The sequence below is a fragment of the Ambystoma mexicanum genome, chromosome 11, assembly GCF_040938575.1.
Source record: "Ambystoma mexicanum isolate Mex_15411 chromosome 11, UKY_AmexF1_1, whole genome shotgun sequence".
Taxonomy (NCBI): Eukaryota; Metazoa; Chordata; class Amphibia; order Caudata; family Ambystomatidae; genus Ambystoma; species Ambystoma mexicanum.
In genome coordinates this window covers 689,682,858-689,708,494 of record NC_090934.1, presented here as the reverse complement: position 1 = coordinate 689,708,494, position 25,637 = coordinate 689,682,858, and positions in this window count along the sequence as shown.

Here is a 25,637-nt window from a genome sequence, read left to right as displayed (position 1 = left end):
TGTTGCTGATTCCATGAGGGTCTGTTGCCTGTTGCTGATTCCCAACGCTTTTAGGCTAGTGAGTTTTGCAAGGGGGGCTTTTCACCCAGGCTTTCGGCATAAGTCTGTGGCCTGGATTTGGATGGAGCCTGCTCTGTCCATCGCATTGCTGAGATTTCTAAAAGAACAGGGTTTAGATATCACACATTCTGATTGTGAAAAAGAAAAACTCAGTCTTCGAGTGTGAAAGCCGTGCTGTGCTTTTCGAACATCAAGACATGTTTGTCCCAAGCCTGGCTGAAGTGTTGAAGGCACCTGACTCTGTGACAGGATTCCAAGCCAGTGTTCCAAAGAGGGCTGAACAGTGAGGACTGTCGAGTGTGTGCTGCTGTGTCTGGTGCTGAGACAGGCACTGAAATTGCAAACAAGTCAGAAGGGCTGGTTGCACAAAAGTTAAAGTGAATATAAATAAGGATCAAAAGAATTGGATTTTTTTCTTGCAAGGGGTAATTTTGACCAGGTCAGACTTACCTAAAATGCAATTCGCTCTTTCTCCACAGTAGCCAGAGTTCAAGGGAGCGGCCTGGAATGAAATTGAATACGGGAATAATTCTGCGGTGCAAGGAAATAAATTAGCTCTGACTTCAGATTAACTTCACATTTGGCAGAAAATGCAAGGGGTAGATAGGAGGTGGGGCTGTTCCTAAAGGGCACCTGCTTCAATAACCAACTGAAGTGTATGCCAAGGTGTGTTACAATTTCAGCCCCAATCTACTAATAGTATACGAGAGGAAGTAATAAAAGATGTTAACCATGATACATACATTATCAATAACTACTAATTCGTTTTAGAACCCAAAGAAAACTGCCTGTGTGAAATTGCATATTCTGTTTTCTCATTATAACAAAATTCGTGGTTAAATTAATGTGCTGCTGATGGATTTTGAAATGTGTTATGTATGTAAATGTACATCATTGTGTTGACAGATTTTTAAAGTGTGCATCTAAAAGTATGGACGTGTAAGCCTGTATGGTAGTCTGTAATTGTGTGGCCTGATCAATGTATAATATACAGTGTGACAATATGGTGTATGCCTAGTGCAGTATAAGGCCTTCTGATGCATAGCCAAGGAGCCCATATTAAAATGTAGTAACAGAGAGGTGATAATAAACATTTCTTACATTTTACAAGCTAATGATGCTGAGGTGAACAAGAGTGAAACAGCTCCCTTAGTCAAAGATTTTGTTTCTTTAGGACACAAAATAAAAGGCACAAATCAAAATGTCAGCAACACAAAAGACTGGAGAAACATCTAATATTTCAGACTAAATATTAAATGATAGTACTTATTATAGTGTAGAATAGCACAATATTTCATATGATTCATATATATATATATATATATATATATATATATATATATATATATATATATATATATATATATATATATATTACATGGCCACGGTAGTGGCCATGTAGTTATGGTTAAGTTGCTGTTTCCATAGGAAGAGCACTTTTTGGGTGGCTTATAACTCCGCTCTCCCTGGACGGATCCTCACCACTTTTTTTGCAAAAAAAGTATATGGGTCACTCTGAATTTGTTTGCAAAGTTTGGTGAGGATTCGTCCAGGGGGGCAAAGTTATAGGGGGGGTCCCAAAACTTTTTATTTCCCATAGACTGGATGGGAAAAAACGGCCAAAACGCTGGACGGATTTACACCAAATTTGCGGCAGGAGCGGGGGCTTGGTCCAGTAGTTTTTTATAAAATGACCAAAACGTAAGGCAAAAAAATTTGTGATATCTGTGCTTGCTTCGTGGACGGACTTCCCTGTTCGCTCCGCGGACAGCACCCCGATTGGCCCATGGCCTTGCGTCATGTCCGCAGACATGCGACGTGTTCACTGATTGGACGGCGAGGGGCGTGGAGTGTTCGCTGATTGGACAGCGAGGGGCGTGGAGCGCGTCTGATTTTCTGTGGCACCCGTCATCTTGTATTTGCCGTCGATCGCGTACAGCGCGGTGAAACGTGGATAAAAAATTGTATTTAGTGCCGTGTGTTGGTGTGTAAGAGTGTTTGGGGAGGGTGGGGTAGTATGAGATAGGTTCAATGTTTTGTTTTTTTATGTGCTAGACGTTTTTGTTGCGTTCGATTTGTCCGCGGAGAACACGGCTGTTCTGACATTTTGTAAATAAACTAAATGGTGGGGTGTTTAGAGGACGGAGTATGTGTCATTTTTGTTCGCAAGGAAGGTAAAAATGAGCTATGAACACTCACGGTGTACTTAATTGTTTGTAAATACACAAACTGGGGGTGTCCTCAGGACGCTGTCCGTATTGTAATCTATCTAGTTGAATGTGTTCTAAGTACACTTGCGGTGTCCCAAAATGGTTGCAATTACACAAAATGGGGGTGTTCTGAGAACGTTGTTTGTATTGTTCGTTGTCAGGGTGAAAGTGTTTTAAGACCACTCCTTTTGTCCGCTAATAGTACAATTTCCTATGGGCGTCAACCGACTTTTTGTCCACTAAAGAAACAATAAATCCGGCTGGTGTGCGCCGACATTATGTGATAATCATATGACTGGTGCTATTGACCTGGCTGACTTGCTTTTGCGACACTAAATCATATCTCCCGCCACTAAGCCTGATATTATCAAAGCATTCATATTCCCTGCCTCTCTCCACGACCACCCAGGGGGCGTCATCAAACGCGCCCAGTTCTCTGCAGTCCTAAGTGACTTTACACAGAACCCGGAAGACAACACATATTATGTCACAACACAGTGCGCCACAATTCGGAATATGAAACAGTGATTTAAAAGCAAACAGCAAGATTGTAAATTTTGTAAAGTACATTTATTTGACATCAAATGTTTAGAGAATATTCAGCAATTTGCATTTGTCTTTGTTGTCGATCCACAAAAGTTCATGTTGAGGCACGCGATGTTCCTTTGCGGTACAGAGGGTGTTATATCAGCTTACAACTCAGTGCGCCACAATTCGGAATATGAAACTGTGGTTTAAAAGTAAACAGCAGGATTGTACATTTGGTAAAGTACATTTATTTCACATGAAATGTTTAGTGAATATTCAGCGATTTGCTATTGTCTCTGCTGTCGATCAGCAAAAGTTTATTTTGAGCCGCGCGTTGCTCCTTTGTGGTAGATAGGCTGTTGGTTTATGATAAAAGCAGTAAATGGTCGCTCTGATAATCAGAAGGTTGCTCCAACAACGAGCCATTAGACCACCCTATTGGTTGGTATGTTGTTTGTAGCCGCTAGTACTGCGTAAGGGCATATTGGTCCTTGGCGATTGTCCCATAAAATGGTGAGGGTCATGAAGTTGCATATTTGGACCTGCACCTGGCAGTTGAAGACCCCATCCGCTGGAGTCTGTAAATCGTGACATAGGCAAAATGGGGCCACATACCTGTTTTAAAAAACATAAATTAGTCTCACCAGCCGATCTTCATTAAAAATCATCATTTTATTTATTAGGGCGTGAAACTATTTGCTATCGAAGATAGTGCAACGGAGTATGTTAATAATAAAATAATAATATTTTCCCATTGATATAGCGCTAAGTACCGTGAGGTATCTAAGCGGTGCTTATTATTAACCACGGTGTGTGGTGCTCATTTATCAACCACAGAAAGATGAAAGGCTGAGTTTGGCCTTGCCGGGATTCAAACTTGCGTTAGCAAGGTGTGCATGGATGTCAAAGCGAGCGTTGTACTCGCTGTGCCACTTGACAGGCTACAGTGAAGTGGCATAGCGAGTAGAGAGCTTGACCGCCTATAGACCGGTTAAATTATTTCTATTAACCCACCCTGTGTCGTCTGCCTTTTTCAGAGCCCTCTAAACGACAGGGGATCAATTTGACGGTGATAGTGTGCGGTAGAAAACATTATGCCACTTTCAACGAACAAGTTCAACTTGAGCGGTCTTTAATGCTACGCTATTGTAATTATATTTGATATGAAATAATCTAAAGGGTTACTTACAGTACAATTGCAATTTCCATTGTCTACGAGTAGTGCAGTCCCAAAATACGACTCCGCGTGTGCAAACGATATTTCGCATAGTGATATAATATATAAAAGTGGTTTTGTTTCAGAAATTTCATCCTTATCTTCTCTTACGTTTTATTTTATTTATTTGTGTATGGTTTGTTTAAACCTTTACAAAAAGAGATCACATAGAAAACGAAGAAAAACACAATAAATATTACATAAACAATCGTTTTAAAACTACGGTAATACATTATCATTTGATTTTCCTAAAAACAAACCTAATATCATATTTTATGAATTTATGAATTTAAAATTTCATAGTATAACATATCATGAAAGTGCAGAAAAATTCTTTAAAAAGGCAATCATTCTTAATTTCAGGACCGTTGAGTTGTTATGTGGAATCTGGAACCATAACAACTCAGTATCTACACAATGTAAGTAACTTATAAATTGCTCAAAATATCGTATTCGTCCTTTCAGGAGTGCAGGACAAAACAAAATAAGGTGCTTCAAAGTTTCTTCCACCCCTTCTTTTTTACAGTATTTACACCAGCGCCATTCATCTTTTAGCATATTCCATCTTTTTAAGACATAGTTTTAAGCACATCAAAGCGGATTCTCATATAAGTATTTCTAAAATTTCTTGACGGGTATTTTTCCAAGTAATACTCCAACCGGGGTTTAAATTTCCAGCATGAATAGGCTTGATTCGCAGTTTTAGATTGCGCTACTGCGTCCAGAGTCTGTTGTCAATCATTACATTTGAAGATGTTTTTTACTTTCAGAGGATTATTAGCGAGCAGTTCAAGAGATATACCTGCATCCCCCAGGATTTCTTCAATTTCTTCTTTCAAATTTGTACAAAACACATTTGTTGTATCTTTCCCTGCTAGCGTATAGAGTGAATTTATATTGATCAATGAACATTTCCTCCATAACAGTATTTTCTTCCACACAATAATAGATTTCAGCGACTTTAAGCCAAATTCGTATCTGATTAATTCAATCGATATACACTTGGGAATAAAGTATAACACACCTTTCCAAATTACACTTTCTAATTTTTTCATCAGGTCAGTTTTGTCCAGGTCATAGAATTCTAGACCATATACTAATTTAGGAATACCAGACATGGTGTAAAACTGTTTTAGCGGTATAGCTGTAAATCTCCCAAATTTCGCGTCAAATTTACGCATCTGTCTTAAAATCATGTCAGCTTTAATTCTTAACTGTCTTTTCACAATTGCCATGGAACCGTTGCCTGTAAAATGGTATCCTAAGTATTTAAAAGACTTTTGACAAGTAATTTTTTTCCCTTGACAATACCAAGATAAACGTGATAAACACTTACCTAGACACATAATCATTGTTTTATCCGCATTGATTTTTAACCGAATGCTAGCGATAAACAGTACAAAAGCATTTATGAGTCTCTGCAAACCGACCTTAGTGCAGTCGAGAAGTAAAAAATCATCAGCATAAGCTAGCCATTCTATAGTGATACCACCTAATTTGGGTGCTATCAAACCTTTCCCTTTCATTTCATAACCCGCTCTGCAAACATAAAGGTTAAATAAAATGGCAGCGAGTTTACATCCCTGTCTCAGCCCATTTGGAATTACCTGTTCAGAAGATAACTTCCCTTCTGAATTTAGTCTGATTTTAATTTTAGTGTTAGAGTATAGCTCTATAATCATTTCAAGGAGATGTGCTGGAATCGCTAAATCTCTTAACATTTCCCATAGTGTGTGTCGGTCCACCAGGTCGAACGCTTTAGAGAGGTCCATTGCCGCCACAAAAATTGTGGCACCTTGTGTTTTGAGAGCTTTAGATTGCAGACTTTTCAATACCAAACCACCACAATCTGTGCCCAATTTCGTTCTGAAACCGATTTGTTTAATATCAAGGATTTTACATCTGCTAATCCAATCGTCCAATTCTTTTAATATAATAGATGTAAAAATCTTATAGTCAGGGTCGGATATTGCTATAGGCCTATAACTTTCCGGAGCAGACCTCAGGCCTTTTTTATATATAGGAATCACTATGGCGAGCTTCCATGATTCTGGTATTAATTTGTTGGTAATTATGTCAGCAAACAGTATATGTAAAATTTCTCCCCACAGGTGAATATCAGTTTTCATTATCAAACTTGATAAATTATTTGGCCCCGGGGCTCCCGATTTTTTAGCTTTCCCAATCAACTTTGATATATTGTGAGGCGAGATGTCCAAATCCCATTTAACCGTTTCCTTTTCTTGTATAGTGTTGGTGTTCAGTATATTTTCATCACAAGATACCTCATATAAAGCTACAAAGTGCCTTTTCCACATATCTTCGCTGATTTGCGCAAACAGGATCTCTTTTTGCGTAATCAAATTGTCATTTAGCAATAACCAGAAATTGGAAGTATTTTTACTTTTAAATATCGCCAACATTTTTTCGCCATCCATTTGTTCTCTGTACACTTTACTAGCAATTGTCCAGTTCTTGTATGCTTGTTTCAATTTTTTAATTTGAATACTTTTCTTTGCTATTGGGTCGGACCCATTTTTTAGCTTACGAATTTCTTGTCTCAACTCTTTTTTTTTAGATAAGGTCTGATTGTCAAACACATGTATGTGTGTCTTTTTCTTAGAGTTGCTTATTTTGTTTATACATGATTTTTGTGTAATTGTATTTATATAATGAGTAAACCCATTAGCTGACAGATTTATTATTTTCTCTTCATTCGACAAGTGTCCCCAGTCTTTATACAATGCGGAAGTTAATTTTTTTGTTTTATTGTAAGACCATCGAATCCTCGTACCTTTGATATTGGTAAGTATTTCTTCATCATAGACTGAATATTTATTTAAATTTTCAGTGTGTGGAATTTCAATTGCAAGTAAGTTATGGTCACTTGTAGGCATTTCTACCACAGTTAGCTGTGACATAAAGCATTCAAAACCTTGAGTTACAAAAAGGTAATCTACTATACAGCCAAAACCCCTCGCGTGCCATGTCTGTTTGTCGTTGTGTATTTTGGTTAAACCCATAATTTTCAAAAAGTTCAACCAAATCTCACCTCTTCGTTTACTGCTAGCTAACAGGGATCTTGATTTATTGTCTGCCGCGTCTATATCCCATAACAACTCATCAATCTCCACCTTGTTGAGATTGCAATCAGCATTTAGGTCCCCAGCAAGTAACACAAAATTATTCGACATAGTTTCCCTCCATACATCAATTTTGTTTGTAAGAGTGTTAATTTCTTTCAACAATTGAATTTCAGTGTATTTAAGAGGGTTCCAGTAAATATTAATAGTACATACATTAATACAAGTATTTCCTAATCTGATGTTACACGTAACAGCAAGGAAGATTTCTAGTTCTGCCCATACATCTACATTCACCGGATCCAAAGTGAATTTACACGCAGTAAGTAGGCCACCCATAGGTCTTCCTTTATCGCCTTTTACCGCGTGTATCTGCCAAGTGTAATAGTTCTCCCAGGACAGTTGTGTGGTTGCCCAAGTTTCTTGAAAGAACACAACATCAAAGTTATTCAAAAAATCAGTTACTTCTGTCTTATGTAACAGCTGTGAATGACCTCTTAAATTCCAGGATGCTATTGAGGCTTTACCATTGTCGCTAAAGTGGCTTCGCCAAAATCTTTAGGGATTCAATTGCATTTTTTAAAGCAAGGGTCAAGCCTCTTAGTTCCACCTTGTCAGAGCGAACATCAAACATTTCCGATGTTTTATTTATTTCTGGGTTGGAATAAGCATTTCTCCCCTGAGTCGAATTATTATGACCTTGCTTACGGTCAGGACAGTTATATTGATATATGTCAAAGCCTTTGCATTGCAAAGTTTCCGCTTCTTTCAGCAACTGCATTCTGACTAACGCTGATGGAATTACCAATCAAACGTAGTCAAATCTTTTTCTATGAATGAAGTCTACCAAAACAATTTCAGCAGGGGATATCATCTCCAGTGTCGGGATCATAGCAAATAAGGACATGATATAGGGGCGGTACAAGGTTAACATTCTACCCTCAGGAAATAATATAGTGAGTATTAGACTTGGTAAGTCAGCCTTAGCTGGGTTTTTTAAATCTAGTACATCATTGTTGTCTTCGTAATTTTCATACCACTTTTGTGTATTTCTCACTTCTAAGTAAGGTTTAATATCTTCAACTGGATTTTTGTTATAGTTTTGTTCTTCAAGAATTTTTCTTACTATCTTATTAATATCTTGTTGATTAAGAGTCTTTTCAGCCTCAATTTCACCTTTACCATTAGCACATTCGATCTTCGGTTGTAGATTGTCATTGATATCTTCTAATAGTGCGTTCAGGCTTTCACTATCAGAAATTCGCGTTTCATTTTGCATCAAGGTATTGTCCTCGCTAGTTCTGTCATTGCTAGTGGTTTGTTTCGGGCTAATATTTTCTTGTATATTTTTTTGCTGTTGCATACGTCCAGAATTGGCCGAAATAATTGGGCCAGACGGTTTAATCTTGAGACTTAGATTCGAGTTTGAGACTTGTTTGACTTTATGGTCTTCTAAAATCGTGAAGACCATAAAGCAGTGCCTCCCAGAGAATCATCAGTCTCAGTTGTCATGTTTTTAGATTTCGACATTGCAATTGGTTTTGTGGCATTGGCTTTAAACATTTCAAAGATGTCGGTTATGCCAGATTTTAATGAGGACAATTGTGAAGCGATATCTAAGGATTCCTTTTTTCTTTTCATCGTTTCAGAGATGGTTTTTTCAGAGGCGTAGTATTTTTCCTGCTGCCCATACTGTGTAGCATTAAACTCATCACCCCTTACATTTGTGGCCTCTTCCATATCTGTTTGTTTTTTTGTGTGTTCCGTCTTGTCCGGACTGGTTAGATCTTGCCGTTCCGTTTCTATCATATTTTTAAAGTTCACATCTCTTAGGAATTTTCGCGATGTCTTGGCAAAATGCTTGTTTTTGTTTTTGTTTTGCATCTGTAGTAGCTTTTATTTTTATTTTTTCGATATATTAGGTTTTTCTCCTAGTTTTTCACCGTTTGACGGTAAGCCATGTTCCTGAGTCTGGGCCGATGTCTTGGTCCCTGGTAAGTTTATTTCGATTGGATTACCTTGTGTCTGCGAGTCTTCTATGACAATTGCTATGGGAATAGATATTTTCTCTGAATTCCTAGGATTCTCCTCTGTTTTTTTATCATTTGATGGTATCACTGCGGGTTTTACTACAGGTTTGGCTAGGATTTCATTAAGCTTAGCCGGTACCTGCTGTACCGATATGTTAATTTGTAGTGGTAGATCCGTTTGTCTTTTTAATTCACTCAAGATTAGGCGGTTGAAAATCCCCATCAAAGTGCAGATATCTGTATTATCTGTTTTATCCAAAAATAGCTCACTTTTAGAGTCTCTTCCATTGGAGATTTCTGAGACAGAGGTATCATTCGGTTGAAAGGTGTCCAATTCAGCTGTTCTGAATACATTAGGGGTGTCGTCATACTGTTGTTCAATTGTATCTACTTCTCTTTGTGTATTGGCTAACTCGTTCCACAAACCTTTCAAAGCCTCTTTTTGAGGAAGGTCAGTTAGTTCTTCCGCAAATAGGGACTGCGAGTTAACATTCAATTGTAGCCCTTCAATTCCCTTATCTTTGCTTTCTTTCAGATTATTTGAACAGTTAATCGCACATTCTATTAATGCCTCTTCCTCATCAGATTGTTGCGGAGGGAGCGGTAAGGCAGCAGCTCTCGCTAAACTGGCTCTGCGCATGGATACTGCTGCAAAGAAGTCAGCCCGTGGGTCTTTCATGACAGTTGGGAGTTTAGATCTTTTGTTTTTCATAATTACAATTCCCTTTTTTGTCAAAAGAAGTCAACTTTTAATACCCGTAATCCGTAGTTCCATCTTTATTACCTGTGCTAGCCTCGATCTATGTTCCTTGAAAAGATGTTCAGCTGAAAGATGGCTATCGTAGTGTGGCTAACTGTTAACAGTGAACAGTAAACAGTCCTTTGTCGTCCTTCGAGGTGCGCGCGCAGGTGCGCTGCACCTTGGGTAGTTATAGAGTGTGGGTGGGGTTAAAGGGGGGGTGTCACACAACACCAGACCAATGGGAGCTGCCTAGAAAGAAGGAAAAGACCCTTTTGAAGTAGTTATAGAAACACAGGCAGTTTGTAAACAGGCTTGTAAACAGGCAGTCCATTAAATGTCCATTAACTTACACATTCTATGCAGGCAGTCTCTAGCCAACTTTCATCAGTCACCTCCAGGCAGCTTCCTGTGTTGCACGATGAGACGTCCTCCTTCTATTATTCGTGGAAGCTGCACGCTGAGTTCTAAGCGGCGCTGGCGCATTCACACGTTTATGATTGGGGTGGCAACGTTTACTCTGGATGCCTGCTGACTGCTATTCTTTACTTACGACTTGTTGTGGTTAAAGTATATCTGGAAACGCCAGCATCTGACAATGCTCGGCAGGTATCTGAAGATCCAGTACAGGCTGAATCGACTAAGCTGACGCACTGCACACAGGAGAGAGTGTTGCCCTTAGTCAGTAGAGCAGCTAAGAAACCAGCAATGAGGCAAATTGTCCTCATGCTAAAGGAAGATGGTGCAGGCAATATCTGAATTTCTGCAATCCGGATTATGTCATATGTTGAAAGCATAGGTGCAATATCAAATATATGCTTCTACGCAGATGGGCTTTGTTAATTGGTTTTCCAAATCAGACGACTTGATTACAGTAACACCACCAGCTGCTCGTCTGGTGGGGCTTTTGTAGTCCAAATCCGTTATTGCAGACCTTAACTGCTCTTGTGCTCGATGCGCGCCCTGCACAGCTCGTGTCCACATACGCCCTTACAATTTCTGCAGTACTCTTCAGCACTCTCTATGGACTGCTCCTGCAGTTCATGCACTCCATGCATTACAAATGCAACGTGTGCCCTTGTACGATATCCTGCGCCTTACGTTTTAGCAACACTCCTTCAAGAGAAGTCTTTCATCACAATCTCTGTCTGTCAAGGTCAAAACACATGGAGAGCCAGCCATGTGATGTCATCAGTGATGTCATCAATGACATTTGTGATGTCATCTTTGATGTCCTGGGTGTTAGTGTTAGCAGTGCACGGTGGCGCGAGTTATGGTTGCTTATGTTTCCATAACTGCCGAATTTCAGGGGTTTTTCGGTTTTACTTTGAACCATAACGTCCCTTTAACAAAGTTTTTTCACTGAATATATATATGCATGTTCATGTTAGCTAGTTGTACTGTTTTAATGTCTTGTTCCACACTTTTTCAGTATGTAATTCTCAGGTTTTCAGTAGTAATTAGACAAGTAAGATAGCAAACATATGTATAATTTATAGTGACACATGCACTACTTGCTTCTAAAAAATAGGGGTAAAAAATGAGTAATCATCACATGATTGATGCATGATGATACAATCACATAATATTAACACACAAGAAACACAATGTGGCAGCAATTTTATGATCTTTTTAGTATTTTTGTCTTTTGTGACCTTTGTGGTAGCTATTCAGAAGCGCGGAACCTTTGGAAATTGCACACCAAATAATTTGAGTTGATTTGAAAAGGTAAGGTGGGTCGCCATTCTGGTTCTACCAATGATTAATATGTATAGCACTGTATATGTATGGAAAGAATAAGTGCTATACCTTTTGTCACCTTTAGGTCATGCTTAATAAGATACAGTTTGAGGTCGCTTAACAGAACCCTTATACTGGGAAAATAAAGGGAAACAATGGAACCACCAAAATATAGTTTCCGTTTCTTACTTTTTTTTCAGAAAATTAGGTGAAGAAGTTTTCTTCAAGTGTACAAATTAGGAAAGAAGGGAAACATCTTGTTTACCACTAACTCAGAAAGAGGTAAAGTAACATTCTTCTAACAAATCACTGTTATTCTCTAACATACACAAAATAAAATTGTTTACAGTCAGCAGAATGTTTATGACACCTACAATTATTTTTGGGGGTTTTCACAGAGTTGAAGATGACATCAAGTCCCTTCCTCCAAAAGCAGAGAAAAAGATTTGAAGAAAGGTTGGAAGTCTCTACTTTTTAATAAGTCTCTGAAGAGCATTGTCATTCATCCCTGAATATCATATAGTAATCTTTATGAAGGCAGGTCAACATGAATGCTTATACAACATGTAATAACGAAGGCATGCAAACATTGCATGTATATATCATGCCGCTGAACAATCCCCGGCAATTGTAGCATTTAAGGACAGAAATGTGTAGGGTACATAAAATACAAAGACTAAAAGGTGTATAGAAAGTAATTGTATATAGATGGTTATATAAGTCATACAGACGAGAAGGTGTAATTACAGTTTTGTGCATTTGTATATTTTCTCAAGAAGATCACCTTCTATATACAAGTTGTAGCCGGAATTCAGCTACCGTTGATTTTGGCACTTTGCATTTTTTTGCATTTGGGATGTTATGATATGTTCATACAGTTTGTGATTACATTTATTTCAATTATCTGTTTTTCACATTGTCAATGGTTTTAAAGATCTTTTCTAATGCAGCATATTTATTTGAAATGACTGTTTTACAATCAATTATGCATTTTTATTGTATATGTCCAGACTATTGATAACTGAAGAATTTATATTTTTTGCTTCATATGTGAATACCGAAAAAGGTCTCTGTCACTCCATCTTATGGTTGTTTATTCTGGGCCACCCAATCAGTGATAAATAGACATGTTATAATGACCTTGGATAGCCCTACTTTTTCTAGACCGTCTGTTAACTTAGAACATGATTTGTCTGTTTTTGCATTAAAACTAATAGAGAGGGTAAGAATCATTGTGCTCATGACACCAGCACAATGCAAACAGATTGTTATAGACATTCTGGATGAACCAGAACACTATAAGAAGCTCCCAAAGTATACCACATCAGAGCTTAAAATGTTGATTTATGGTATAACTCTATAAGCTTTAGAATGCCAATTGTTCTCAAAAAAATAATTTGATATTCTGAATTGTCATTAATCACACACCATCTCGCTCTGCCCTACCCAAGATAAATACAAGTTCTACCAATCCCCCTGGAAGACCGATTGTAAAGAAGTGGAGTTCTTTTTTGTAACCTCTATGTAAGTACAAAGACAGGTTTTTGCAACCATTGAGCATTTTGACTGATACATATTTAAAGAATACCACCCACAGCGGTGGCAACTTTACTTGAAGGCTCTGCATTTGATCCTCTTGAAAATCTAGTAGTGACTTTTGACATTAAAGCCCTGTACAGTAATATACCACTAGATGAAGCAATTTAATGCATCTATAATCTTCTTTCTCACTCTGTTATCATTTGGTTCTTCAGCATCATTCATTATTGAACACCAACCTCTTGGGGACATATATTGTATTTTGGAGAAGGTATTTTGATGATAATAATATGATTTGGAATGGGGAATCTCAAGGTTTTGAACCGAGTTCTTTTTCCTGACTAAACCCAATCATTAATAAGTTAGGACACAATGACAGCAGATGCAGGGAGCACTTCTAGTTTCCTTATTCTGAAAAATCGCAGAATACTCTCTGGCAATGTACTAATTACCATCCTAGATCCGCTCTTGATAAACTTCCACATGGACAGTATTTGAGGATCAGAGGGAAACTGTACCTTCCTCATTGATTATAGCTTACATGCGACGGACCTGGATTACTGATTTATTGAAAGGGTTTATCCTTGTAAGTTAATTAGGACCACTAACAAGCTAGCAAAATATAAACATCATGATCAGTTGTTAGCTAAAAGAGAAAACTACCATCTTCACTGACAATAGTATATGTCACCAACACACATCATGGTGCTAACATGGGAGGAGAAAGGAATAAAATTAGTGAGGGTAAGGAATTATTTTTCAAGGCCCATCTATATAGCAAGACTATGCATGGCGAAAGTGAACTCATTTCAGAGGGTTGAGCCAAGAACTGAAAGGGCGCAGCCACCCATTCGAACTTCTCAAATAAGTTTTAATCGAGTTAGGTTGGTTGGAAGGACAAGGGAACAAGAGGGTGTGCAAAGAGAAAATGTGTATTCCAGAAAAGTAGAGCCCATGCCCAGGAGCACCCAATGGATGGCACAAAGAGTATTAAACATAATATTCTTATCAACAGAAAGCCAATAACATCTGGCTTACATAGATTTGGATGAAGGAGTATACCAAGAGGAATAAATGGCTTAGAGAGCAGCTGCATTTTACAAAATATGGGGCAACAGCTCTGATTGTGGGATAAAGAGAAAGGCACTGGTCAAATCAGAAGCCTAGATTACATCTCATGGTGACTGGAATGGGCAGTGCTCATTTCACTGGTGCAAAACGGTGGTCCACAAACGACCATCTCAATGTTGTCTCTATTCCGAATCAGACAGTGGACCGCCATACAACTGTTCATGGCACAAAGACAATTAGCAAAATTAGCTTAGGCTAAACCAACGTGATATTTATGCACAGCCTGTTAATAACTAATGTAAGTATGCCCTTTTTTGTTGAGATATTGAAATAGAGAATATGGAGGTGGTGACAACATTTAAGGACTATGGTGACAAGGTAAAATGTGACTGAGAGATTTGGTTCATAGCACTCTGGCTTCAAGTATATGCAATTACAAAGCTTTGAGGTCAAAGGTCTGTGTCCCACTCTATCAGAAAAATACACAGAACTGATAATCCAAATGTTGGATGGGACAGCTGCACAAATAGAGACAGGGTATGGTATGAACAATTTTCAATAGAAAATGAAAGAATACTTAACACCAAGCAGGACAAGCAGTACCAGGATTTGGAATGTTTAGTAGGTGAAGTATTAACAGTATTGAATTACTCAGTTGGTTTGCTTTGTCAAGAATTCCACAGAATCATATCTGAATTCATCAAACCCGCTTGCACCTCTGCCCAATCTACCCCATCGCAATCGCTGTGCGACTCTCTCTCCCTCCACTTCTACACCACTGCTCTCGACAGAACGACTTCCCTTAACATCAAACTGTTGCTCCTCCCCCTGCCCCAAATACCATCCAATCCAACAACCATCCCCCGCCTGCCCCCACAAACCCCTCCCGACCCACCTTTGACTCCTTCCAACCATTCTCCAGAGAAGAATTTCTTGACCTTGTATCTGCTCGAACACCCTCTCGTTCCCCCCTTGAACCCTGCCCCACCTCAGTCCTCAAAGAAATATTCTCATCAACCTGCACAGGAGAGCATGCAAGAACCATCCTAAATGACTCCCTCACCTCTGGAATCTTTCCCGAAGCCTTCAAATTTGCAAATGTCAAGCCTCTTAAAAAACCATCCCTTGAACCCCTCGACCCCAAAAGTTACCGTCCGATCTCGAACATCAGATTCCTTGCAAAACTCATCGACCGAACAGCATACTCCCAACTAAACACCTTTGTCGAATCTAACAACCTCCTTGACCCCGCCCAATCAGGCTTCAGAACGCGACATGGAACCGAAACCACTCTAGCCTCAATCTGGGACGATCTTAAGATCACTGTTGACTCTACAGGATGCGCTGCACTAATTCTCCTTGACCTCTCTGCGGCCTTCCACACAATTAACCATTCAATCTTCCTTGACCGCCTCCACTCCCTGGAATCCGTGGAACTGCGCTCAAATGGATCGCCTCCTTCCTCAACAACAGGAAACAAATAACCCTCCTTTCCCCTTTTGTCTCGACTGCTCGCCCATTTAACACTGGAGTACCGCAAGGCGCCTGTCTATCCGCTCTCCTATTCAACCTCTACATGGCTAACCTCCCTGGAATCATCTGCATGCACAATATACTATGTTAGAACTGCGCCGACGATATCCAAACCATCCTTAAACCCCACAACTCAGACGCCAACTCTCATCCGGACCTTGCAGCCTGCCACCTAGATATCAACCGTTGGATGACCACAAACCACCTCCTCCTAAACCAGACTAAAACCAAAATCATGGTGTGCGGCAACACTGAGCTTCTCCCTCGTTCACACCCTTGGCCCCCTTACATGATCCCACCACCCACCCCCTCCGCCTCAGTAAAAAACCTTGGCTGCACTATGGACTCTGATCTAACCCTCTCCCGACAGATCAACATCGTATCTAAATCTTGTCACTACCATCTCAAAATTCTCAGGCGCATCTTTCCCTACCTCTAATTCCCGAACATACGTGCCGCCTTTTTATCCATTATAATGTCGATACTGGACTATGCAAATTCCCTTAACCTAGGAATCCCAGCATATCACCTTAACAAACTCCAAAGAGCGCAAAACGCTGATGCTAAAATGCTACTAGACGTGGGTCCAAGAGACCAGACCTCTCCAGCCCTCAGAACCCTCCACTGTCTCCCAGTTGGACGAAGGGCCACTTTCAAGACCCTGTGCATCACCGGCCCTCTATACCTGCAAGATAAGCTAAAACCTTACCTCCAATCCTGCACCCTAAGGTAAAGCTCTGCCCGCTTTTTAGTGATGCGAACCACCAACTTCATCAGGAGCGGCGTATCCTCCTTCTCAGCATTGGCCCTGACTCTGTGGAACTCGCTTCCACCTCACATCCGACACACTCAAGGCTATATGACGTTCTGCAAATTATTAAAAACATGTCTCTTTCCATAACACTATCAACAACCATAAAGATATGTCTGAACTCCCTACAACCCAATGACCAAATACACAATGCAACTCTCTATCATGTCTTCATTGTCCTCTGATCCTACCCATAGGTTAGGAAGGATGGACAGAATGGATGAAGGGAATGGATTGAGGGAATAGATGGATGGAATGATAAACGACACAGGGAAGGTAATGGATCGAGGGAACAGATGGATGGAATGATAGAGGAATAGATTGACAAAATGGACGGACAGAATGGAATGAATGTTGTGGATGCATGCATGGAGTGGCAAACAGAGCGAACAAATCAAAAGGATGGAACAAATTGAACAGATAGATGCATGTGAAATGAAGGGACTGAATGTATTGCACAGATGCATGAGGAGTGACGGATGAAGCGAACAAATCAAACGGATGAAACAAATGGAAATGATAGAAACATGTGAACGGAAGGGATTGAATGTATGACACAAATGCATGTGGAATGAATTGAAGGTATGTATACAGAGTAGATAGAATGGATGAACTAGTAAGAATAGACAAAATCAATAGAACTGATGGTCATAGTTGATGTATGGATGGAGTTGATGGATGGATGGAAGGGATCGATGGAATGAATGCTGAATGGAATGGATGGACGTAATAGATAAAAATACGAACGGATAGAAGGGATAAATGACAGGATTAGACGGATGCATGTAAGGCGAACTGATGGAATGAAGGGCGTGGAGGCATGAACTGGAGAGAATAGACAAAACCAATAGAACCGATCGATGGATTTGATGAGTGACAGTTAGATGGACGGGATCGATGGAATGGATGGACGCAATAGTAAAAATTAAAAAAATAAAATACATTTTCTTTATTACGGACGGATTGAAGGATAGATGATGTGGATGGGGTGGATGAATGCATGTGAGGCAAATGGTTGGAATTAATGGCGTACTTGCAGGCAGAATGCTTAGAAGATATGCACAGAGAATTGACAGTGGATGAAGTGGGCGGAGTGGACGGAATTGGTGGAGTGGATGGAATGGATGGGGTAGATGGAATTAATGGGGTCGGTGAAATGTATGAAATGGATGGAATAAATGAAGCGGATGAGTAGAGGGAATGGACGGAGTGGATGAAATGAATGGAGTGGATGGAATGGTTGAGATGGATAGAATGGATGAAGTGGATGAAATGGATGGAGTGGATGGAATGGATGGAGTGGATGAAATGGATGGAGTGGATGGAATAGATGGAGTGGAAGGAATAGATGGAGTGGAAGAAATGGGCAGAGTGGATGAAATGGGCAGAGTGGATGGAATGGGCACAGTGGATGGAATGGGCAGAATGGATGGAATGGGTAGATGAAACAGATAGATGCATGTGAAATGAAGGGATTGAATGTATGGCACGGATGCATGTGGAATGGATAGAAGGTATGTATATAGAGTGGATAGAATGGATGAACTAGAGAGAATAGACAAAATCAATAGAACTGATGGATGCAGTAGTTGGGTGGATGGAATTGATGGATGGGTGGAGGGGATCGATGGAATGGGTAGAGTGGATGAAATGGTTCTGACTGTATGAAATGGATAGAGAGGATGAAAGGGACAGAGTGGATGAAATGGACAGAATGGATGAAATGGGCAGAGTGGATGAAATGGATAGAGTGGAAAATGTGGACTGAGAGGACAAAGTGGATAAAATGGATAGAATGGATGGAATGATAGAGTGGATGGAATGAATAGCTTGGATGGAATGAATAGAGTGGATGGAACGACAGAGTGAATGGAACGGATAGAGTAAATGGAACGGATAGAGTAAATGGAACGGATAGAGTGGACGGAATGGATAGAGTGGATGGAATTGATGAAATGGATAGAATAGATGGAATTGATTAAACGGACGGAATGGATGGAATGGATGAAATAGATGGAATTGGATGAATTAGATGGAATGGATGAAATGGATGGAATGGATGAAATAGATAGTGTGGATGAAATGGATAGAGTGGATGGAATGGATGAAATGGATAGAGTGGATAATATGGATGAAATGCACAGAGTGGGCGAAAGGGCTTGAATGGACGAACTTGATAGAGCGGATAAAATGGATAAAGTAGATGAAATAGACAGAATGGATGAAATGGACAGAGTGGATGAAACAGAAAGAGTGGATGAAATGGACAGAGTGGATGAAATGGACAAAGTGGACGAAATGGACCGAGTGAATGAAATGGACAGAGTGGATGGAATTGGTAGAGTGGATGGAATGGATGGAGTGGATGGAATTGATGAAACAGATGGAATTGATGAAACGAATGGAATGGACAAAATGGATGAATGGACAAAATGATAGTGTGAATGGAATAGATAGAGTGGATGGAATGGATAGAGTGGATGGAATGGATAGAGTAGATGGAATTGGCGAAACAAATGGAAGTGATGAAATGGATGGAATGGACAAAATTAATGGAAAGGACGAAATGATAGTGTGGATGCAATGGATAGAGTCGATGGAGTGGATGGAATTGATACAGTGGATGGCATGGATGAAATGGGTAGAGTAGATTAAATGGATAGAGTGGATGAAATGGTTAGAGTGGATGAAATGGATAGAGTAGATGAAATGGATAGAGTGGATGGAATGGATAGAGTGGATGGAATGGATAGATCGGATGAAACCCTGTTCATGTTTCTGGTCTTGGGCGCTTAAAGATAACCATCATATCACATCACTACGCTTACTCTATACTCTACACCATCATTCAGCTAGAACACAGCTATACCCCTGAATAATTTGGCCTAGGTGTTCACATACGAAAATGACCACATGAACACCTCATCACCCTAATAAAATGCTAGCCGAGCACGTTCCGGCCTAGTTGCTCAGATATGCGCCCTTCAGGCCTAACGCAGTCAGAACCCAGTCTAGGTGTCCACCCACCACACATACAACTGATATTGCCAGTATGCAGCTACCACCTGGCAATTACATCAGCTGCACACATATCCGGTGCATCCACGCACCCTACGACGATATTTCTCTCTACTGATCAGAACTACAGTTCCCGAGGGCGTTCAACCTACCAGCGCTTTGAGGTCATATCAATGATATATAGAGCGCTATATAAATGCCAAGTAACATAACATAGCATAACATAACATGTAGTTTCTTTCCCCACTAGCTGGAACAAGTATCTTGTATAAACTTTTCATGAATGGAATTAGACACCCAACAGGATGCTCAGAAAACTCAATTAAGAAAATTAATACTGGAGAAAACGCGAAGAAGGGAAAGTAGAGGGAATGTCATTTTATTTCCACCCATGTGGCACCAGCCTTATTTTTGCAGGTCGTGAGCTCTGTTTAAAACACTCTCCTTTGAAGACAAATAATGGTAACCCATTGCTTCATTATATTTGCTGGTTTAATGAAGGCGAAACTGGAGAGAAGTGTCACAGTTTTTTTTGCTGCACTTGTTGTCAGGATGCTTTTTGCATAAGACTGCCAATATTGAATGATCATAGAGTGTTAATTTGAAAAATTTGATTATTTATTTATGTATATAGTATTTAGCATTTGACTTGCAGTGTGCAAATCTTTCGCAAAACATTTTATAACAAATTTCACATGACAATAGTCCAATAGAACAATAAATAAAAGACAGTAAAATGAGATCATAAAATACACATTTCATCACATAGTCCCTCATAAAATCATGTAAAATCAGTTTTAAACGATATTTAAAAGTGCATTTGTTTCAAAAGCCTAACCACTGTTAAAGTTAAGGCAAGTCTTTCTTCACTGAGCATAGTCACCCACCAGCGTTCCTGCATCAAGATTCGAAATTGACTCAGGAACGTATCTAGATACAACCCTCTTAACTCTGCCACGCCTACACATCTGAGAAACAGATGTTTTATTGTTTCCACTTCTGTCTGATCCTGGCAGAATCAACAACCTAGTTCCTTCTTACTCCACTTATCCCACACTCCTAAACTCTGCCTGTGGTAGGGAGTAAATTGAAACAAAATCTCAAAAATATTCTTCTAAATTCTGGGCTAGGGTACTTTTTCAAATAAGATGGCACATGGTTCAGAGCCTTAGTTTCCCCACTCATGTTCCCAAACACCATGTATCCTTCACAATGAGATAGTCTATTGATCCAACCACCTGTCCAACACTTCGTGTTCACTTTATTGGGATCTTTAAGTAATACATCTAGATCAATATCCATACCTGCTATTAGATCTAAACAGTATTCCTACCATTTAATTAAAAATTCATCGTTTTTAAAAAGCAACACATTTTTAAAAACCTGAAACAAGGAATTTCCAGGGGCAAGAAGGCACTTTCTATAAAAAGACATTGGCCCTCATTACAAGTTTGCCGGTCCGGAATCCGATCTTACTGTGATGGCAGTGACATTGTTTTTTTGCGACTGCAAGCATGTAGAAGTAAGTCACAATTACGGGTTGACGGTCACGCGCCCCAGAACAGTGCAGAACCGGCTCCACCGCCATCACTGTAACACCCACGGAGACAGATTCACCGGGCCATATGGCAGCGCTACATCCGCCACAGCCATGCTGGTATCACCGGATGCGGAAATACCAGAACCGGTGGTACCGTGATCGCGAAAACCAGAAAGGGACCGGCGGCCATTACAAAAAGCTCAATCCACTGCAATCCTCTGCAATCACAAGGCCCACAGATACTGTGAGTGCTGAAATCCAACATTGGCGATGACATGAAGGGTCCCAGTCATCCGGCAGCGGAAACCCCACTACAGCGAGGTGGAACTGACCGTGCACCTGGAGCACATTGTGGAGAATGTGCCAGCACTGTTCAGTGCAGACCAGAGGTGCAGCACGCTGCAGAGGAGAAAAGGGATATGGGCTGAGGCTGTCCAGAAGTGCACAGCTTTTGGTGTGATAGTGCGGACAGTAAAGGACTGCCACAAGTGGTGGGACGATCTGCAGCTGCGGGTTAGGAACCTGCTGGCAGCACACAGGCAACAGAGCAGTGGCAAAGGAGAGTGACCACATTCCCCACTGAAGCTCAAAAAATGGGAGGAGAGGTGCAGCAGCATCATGCACCTTGACGCGACAATGATGCTGCTTGCGTTTAAAGTGTGCATATAGATCAGGGCGCTGGCGCAACCGGGAATGCAAATGAGGAGGGCAACACCACACCAGAGCAGCTGGCCAAATTAAGCCCCATGGGACTGCAGAGTCTGATGCGCTCCTCCACACCTTCCCTCCAGGAACTCAGCACCCGCCTACAGCGTATCGAAGAGCACCAAGCCAGTCTGACACAACTTGTCGAGCAACAACTCCAGGAGGCAAGGCTCCAACGGGAGGAGGCCCATCTGCAGCGAGAGAGCAGGGTCACCTCCGTGTGCCGCCTCTCACGTGCGATAGGGCGTTTCGCCACAACAAACATGGTGTTGTCAATGCAGGTCAGGGAGGGCAACAACATCATGTCTAACATTGCAGAGACAATGCTGGTTGCCCAGCAGGCTTTCATGGGCCGTGTTCCAGCACCAAACCCTGCTTTGCCCTCTGCCAGCAGCACACCCACAGGTTTTGTGACCAGCAGCCCCCGGAGGAGGTCATCACTGCTGGCAAGATTCTCTGGGAAGGACAACCATGAACACAAACATGGCAGAAAATAGGCTGTACATTGCGGAACTTGAGTCCCACAAGTTGTGATGGGGTCCGTGTTGTTGTCTGGTTATGTTGGGGTTGGGGGTGGTCCTTAGTGGGGTTTGGTAGTTTGGGCCTGGTTGGTGGGTGGGTACGTTGGGGAGGTGGGGGTAGTCCTTAGTGGGGTTTGGTAGTTTGGGCCTGGTTGGTGGGTGGGTACATTGGGGAGGTGGGGTGGTCCTTAGTGGGTTTGTTAGTTTGGAACTGGTTGTTGGGTGGATACGTTGAGGAGGTGGGGGTGGTCCTTAGTGGGGTTTGTTAGTTTGAGCCTGGTTGGTGGGTGTGTACCTTGAGGCGGGGGGGGGGCATGTGTGATCTTCATTGTTACACTAAACCTGTTTCCCCTGTTAATACAACAATACACTGGTGTGCAAATGCAAATGACGAGTGGACAATCTCATTTCGTGTGCGTAGAAATCCTTTACTGTAGTTCTACGACATGAAGTGCTGAATGTGCATATCAAGTATATCAGAAGAAATTGTGTATGAATGCTCCACATGCATCTTGTCCATCAATGGCACCCGGGCCTGGTAGTGCATCCATCTCGTCATCATCATCATCTTCATGCCCCTCTGCTGGCTTGATGTCCGGGGGCAGTGTAATGTTCCTGCGTATGCACAGATTGTTCAGCATAGCACATGCAAGTACTATTTACCCTGTCTTCATCGGGCTGTACTGCAATGAGCCACCTGATCTGCTCAGGCAGCGGAACCTGGCCTTCAGCAGTCAAAAGGTCTGCTCTATCACGCCACGTGTACGTATGTGTGCACTGCTATAGGCCTCCTCATGCCTGTTCTGTGGCCGTCGTATGGGCGTCATCACCCATGGCATGAGTGCATATCTGGCATCACCTGCAAGGGAGTGAAAGTAAGGGCACATGTTAATGTTTGTGGTATTACTGTCTGTATCAGATGCAGTCCACAGATGCCCGTTCTAGTAATCAGATGTTTGACTCATCTATTGTGCACACTTAGATGACATTTCCATGCTAGGTTCTGTGATGCTTAGATTTGTGGAGTGATGTTAGGCAAGAACATGTTCCAATCATTGTAATGTACATGTGTTCAAATGTGGTGGGTGACTCTGTCATTGTAAGGTGATGGGCAGATCTGCATCAGGCAGACACAAATCACTGCAAAGATGTGACCACTGCGCATAGCACAAGAGGCACCCATCGTGTGCATGGGAGTAGCAAAAGTGCATCGGGCGGGGGAGGTATCCTCATGTTGCAATTGCATGCAGTGCCACCCCATGGCAGGGTGTACATGAAGATAGGCAGGGTATGTTTTTGCGTGACATGGCATGGTGCAATATTCAAGTTGCTGCGGTAAACTGTGTGCGATTGTGGTGCTTGTCTATTCCCACCCCAAATACACAGGGGTCATGCATTAGCAGTTGTGCTCACCTAACTGCCTGGGACACTGTGGGCCTTGACTAATTCCCCCCCCCCAAATACACAAGGGTCATGCATTGTCAGTTGTGCTCGCCCAACTGCCTGGGACACTCGTGGGCCTTGACTATTCACCCCCCCAAATACACAGGGGTCATGCATTGGGAGTTGTACTCAGCCAACTGCATGGGACACTGTGGGCCTTGACTATTGTGGGCCTTGACCGGCATCACACGGCCTGCCTGACTGTGTCCCAATCTTCTGCCTGACCCGCCCATGCCGGGCGCGACGCGGCACCACAGCGAGACTGAGCCTCGATCTGCCCCATATTTTGTATCCAGTATCCGCCGGCAGGCGGATGCGCCGGCGGCCGACATGAAGGCCGTATAAAGGCCCTGTTTGCACCTGTTTGGCGACTGGAAGGCGAGGAAGTGCCCTTCCCTTCACCCCTGTTCACTAAAGTTAGCTCGGAGGGAGCCTCGTCCTCCTCTACGGTGGGCCCTATCACGGTAAGCCTTGGGGCCTTAATTTGCACCACCAGCAAGGAAACGAAAAACTTTGACATCGTGATCCAGTATCTACGCTCCACCTAATGACATAGAGCCATTCTGTATCACTCCTTGCGCTGCTGCGAGCTGTGCTCATATAACTCTGCCCACTATCATGCAGCTCAATAGGTAGCTATAATATCTTATCCATCACTGCCAGCGATATGGTCACCTGCTTTTACCTTGTTGCCTGCACTGTGCCTTTGCCATTTGAAATGCAATCATTATAGCCCTGCGTACCTTGCTACTTGCACCTTAGTCACTGCAGCCTACTGCGCCTAGGCTGATCACTGCCCCACTCTGCCCACTGTACCCATGAGTAGCGTAGTCATTGCAGCCTATGGAGACTATACTGAACCATGCCCTCTTTGATTTTGTGTAACTTAGTCTCTGCTACCCACTGGGCCTTTGCTACTTGAATCTTAGCCACTGTGCATATACTATTCTCTGTCCAGTATGCCCAATTGAAATAGCCTATCCAGCTCTCCGTGCTTATTTGAAATTTAGCGTCCACATTGGGCAGACCTTCATAGTACTGTTACAGATTCAGTAGCTCTGAACAGTGTGTTTTTCACCACCTACTGCATAAACATGGTCCTCTATTAATACACCTTTTGACCCACTCGAGACCCTCTTGGTCGCTTGCCAATTGTATGGTCGCTTAGAGACCACCGTGATTTTTGCTGTGTCTTATGGTCGCTCAGAGACCACTGTGATATTGTGCTGTGCCTTATGGTCGCTCAGAGACCACTGTGATATTGTGCTGTGCCTTATGGTCGCTCAGAGACCACTGTGATATTGTGCTGTGCCTTATGGTCGCTTAGAGATCACTGTGATATTGTGTTGTGCCCTATGGTCGCTTAGAGATCACTGTGATATTGTGTTGTGCCTTATGGTCGCTTAGAGATCACTGTGATATTGTGTTGTGCCCTATGGTCGCTTAGAGATCACTGTGATATTGTGTTGTGCCTTATGGTCGCTCCTGACCACCCACAGGCCCTCCTAGGATTCTTGCTATTAGCCTAACAGTATTTCACTGCTGACTACTGTATCTAGCCCAATTGGTGCTATAAAGCAAGCCGAGCCTCACTTTACACCACCCCCTATATCCCTAGCTATGTTAAGTTGGATATTGCGCATTATGTTTCCCTTCTGCCTTGTCCGAGCAGACACCCCGTGCACTGGCACTCACTTCCTCGCCCTCAGTAATGGCCTCACCAAACTAGCTTGCCCAAGACACCATCCCATCCCCTGTCCTTCCCCCTTCCTCCCTACCACACCTCCCTTCCCATCCTCCTCCATTCTCTTTTCCAGGCTCAAGGACTCCCACGCAACCAGTAAGGAACA